The 3,360-nt window shown below is 30.1% G+C and overlaps 1 long non-coding RNA gene across 1 annotated transcript; it reads right to left on the bottom strand.

Moving 5' to 3' along the window:
* Window positions 1–9: 9 nt before the first annotated feature.
* LOC105118047 (uncharacterized) lies at window positions 10–2,193 on the bottom strand. The gene is made up of 2 exons (XR_840868.1): window positions 1,909–2,193; window positions 10–502 (listed from the first exon to the last, which is right to left on the bottom strand). It is a non-coding gene; the product is annotated as an uncharacterized LOC105118047 (long non-coding RNA).
* Window positions 2,194–3,360: the final 1,167 nt, after the last annotated feature.

Genomic DNA, 3,360 nt, shown 5'->3' with positions numbered 1-3,360 from the left:
TTTCTTTCTTATATATATATATCGACCCATATCCAAACTCCAAATCCCAGAGTCTACGACCAAAATTCAGATTTCAAATCCATGTTCGTTTCACCGTATCTTTCCTTTCTATAGTCATATTCACCAGGTGGACATATTCATATAATAATATTATTTCTCATGCTTGTAGGCAACATTCACATAGAATTAGTATTTGTTTCTTTGCTCGTAGGCAACATTCACATTGCAATAACATTTCTTGCTCATTGGCAATGGTCACACAATAATAATTTTTTTCCTACTTGTTGGTAACTTTCACGCAACAATATTTATACTCCCCATAAGCAATATTCATATAGCAATATTTCTCATGATACATAGTAGTACAAAATACATATAATGTCTATCATATAACTAGCATTACAAGAATTTAAACAATTTAAAGAAGCAAGGGGGCAACCCTTACCTTGAACTTCTGTTGTACTTGCATGTGAGAAGTCAGGTCCCACTCTGTATGCTTCTTCTGCATTTCAGTAGAACATCTTGAATCAGTACTCAAACCCCTTTCTAATTCATTCATCATATCCATTATTTCACATGCCCAATTAGTTTCAAAAACAAGTTCATGAATAAGCTATTTTTAGTCATCACTTTAATTCATTAAATCAACATCCATTCTCACTAATATTAAATGTCCAACCAACTCTTTCTTCTACCTTGGCCGAATATAGGCCTTATTTCTACAATAAATCCTTTTGTATTTATATTCAAGATAACATTATCAATTCTCATCTATATTGGCATCATATAATATGTTCCACATAATTCAAGTCAAATAGTATTACCACATATATTACATGTTCATCAAAATGATCAAAATTATTATTATTATTATTATTATTTTGCTAGAAACTATTCATTAAGCACAACAACCAGATGAAAGAACTTTCTTCCTTAATATGGCTACCTGTTAACAATTCTTGATCAAAACTTCTGAAACACTCATGTTAAATTTTCTTTTATTCAATATCAAGCATTGCTGAGCATGTCAAATGCATTAAACCATAACCCTTCCCATGTTGTTTTCTTTTTGTCGAACATGCTTAAGTGAATTATAATGAATTTTCTTCAATTCCTTTTATTATCCACACTAAGCAACATTACCTCACCCAAGCATTTTCATATGTATATAATCATTAATAATTGTCTATCTAGAGATGTTCACATTATGCATATAATTTTATTTGTGCCTCTTGCACATTTTCTTCTTTCAAACTAATACATATACCCACAAGTATATTCTTGTGGTTTCTTACCCCTTTCATTAAAGAATGTACAATAAGATGATATCAATACTTCATACAAGGTTATTCCAAGCAATCATTTCTATTTTTCAAACAACATTCACCAAATCAGAATTTCTCCCTTGAATTTCTTCTTTTGGCCGAAACTTGTGCTCCATGTCCTTATCAATTCATTCATTTAAATCACATAATTTTCTTCATTTACAATATATGTTATCATACATAAAACATATACCAATCTCTCAAACAAGGAATTATAAGGGATTCAACATTTATTCATACAATTTCTAAGAACATTAACACTTTTAACTTCTGTTCCAGCCCTATTTTCCTTAAATATTTGTTCAAGATCATGAATCATTGAAATATATCTTCAATTTTCTCCTCCCCCCTTCAAGTCTCCTTATGACTAGCCCTAATCTACGGTTTTCTTCTTAGTTTACATCAAATTTTTCTTACTATACATTCTTTGAAACTTGTTCTTTCCTTTATAAAAATTCTCATTCACAATATTAGTTTTCAAAACATTAATATGCACAAAAATCCTTAGTTTTGATTTGGGTTGTTCAACCTTTTCAACAAAGCTCACTCAAGACAACAATGGACACTGAAGGGTTGTTCTTACCATATGAATTAAGCAAGGATTAAGGATGATTTTTCACAACTGTATACATGTTCTTCTTGTTCTCTTCCTTGGTTGATTCTTCTCCCTCTCTTTCTGCCTTTAGCCGTGAATCTCTCTCTCTCTACATCTCTATTTTGTGGCCTTTCTCCTCACTTTCACTCCTCATTCACTCTAGCATTTTATGGATGAAATGCAGGAGAACATTTTGCTGGAAATTTTGTAAAAGAGGGGGTTGCTAGGGGCTATTTTGGCCGGTAGTAATAGGAGAGGTAAAGTCATCCTCTTTTCACCCAACTACTTCTACTCCCTTATAAATGAAGTTAAGTCTTGTTTGGTTTGGTCCTATTTTTTTTTAAGGTTGGTTATCTCATTCATTTTAGGTTGATAATCGGGTTAAATCTCTCCTTACATGCTATTTTCAAAACTCACTCATTTCACTCTTATTATTATTTTACTCTTTCTTACATATATTATTCACATTTATTGAATGTTACCAAGTTGATGTTGGGTGAAACTTTTTAATGGGTTTCATGTCGGGTTTTATAAAAGAAACCTTCATCCCTTGAAACTCATCTCCATTCTCACTAATATTATAAATTTTAATTCAAAATTTGTAATGTCCATTACAATTTTCACCATACTTTTTGACACGACCAAAATATTGATATTTTCTCTCAAGTGTAGGAGTGTCGAAGTAATAAATAACCTAGCAAAACCGGAGTCGAACTACAGAGAAGTTAATTGTATAAATTATAGATGACAATAATACAACAACAATAACAATAACAACAACAACAACAACAACAACAATAATAATAATAATAATACTAGTAGTAGTAGTAGTAGTAGTAATAATAATAATAAAGAAAAAGAACGAGAAGAAACAATAACAACAATGACAATAATAATAATAATACTATTAGTAGTAGTAGTAGTAGTAGTAATAAAAAAAACGAGAAGAAGAAGAAGAAAATGAGAACTTTGAGATGGAATATTAATGTAAGGATTAAACAATGATAACAACAAATATCAAGGTTAGAGGATCCACTAATAGTATGTCAAACAAGTATAGTATAAACTCTTAATATTCAATTGGAAACCACACATAAAGAAGGTTCCAATCAGATTATAAATTGTTAACATAATTATATTAGTTATCTTATTCGATTAATGCTAATACTTGTAAATCTTGTCAGGCATTCATGATTATAACTTATGTTAACAATAAATCAAGTTTCTTTCATAGCTCAGGTGTCGGTTATACCATACAATATGGGCTATGAAAGTGCCAAGCATTTGTTGTACCAAGTGTTATGCAACATAAATCTAGATTAGTCATTTAACAAGCAAAATATCAAAGAATGAACAAGATAACAAATACAAAACATGCTAGTATCAAATATTAAAGTCTATATTAAGTTTACACTATACTTATTCTTATACCATTAGTAT

This window comes from Populus euphratica, unplaced genomic scaffold (assembly GCF_000495115.2).
Source record: "Populus euphratica unplaced genomic scaffold, PopEup_1.0 scaffold1703.1, whole genome shotgun sequence".
Classification (NCBI taxonomy): domain Eukaryota; kingdom Viridiplantae; phylum Streptophyta; class Magnoliopsida; order Malpighiales; family Salicaceae; genus Populus; species Populus euphratica.
Note: the sequence above shows the minus strand (reverse complement) of the source record. Positions and strands in the feature narration are given on the sequence as shown.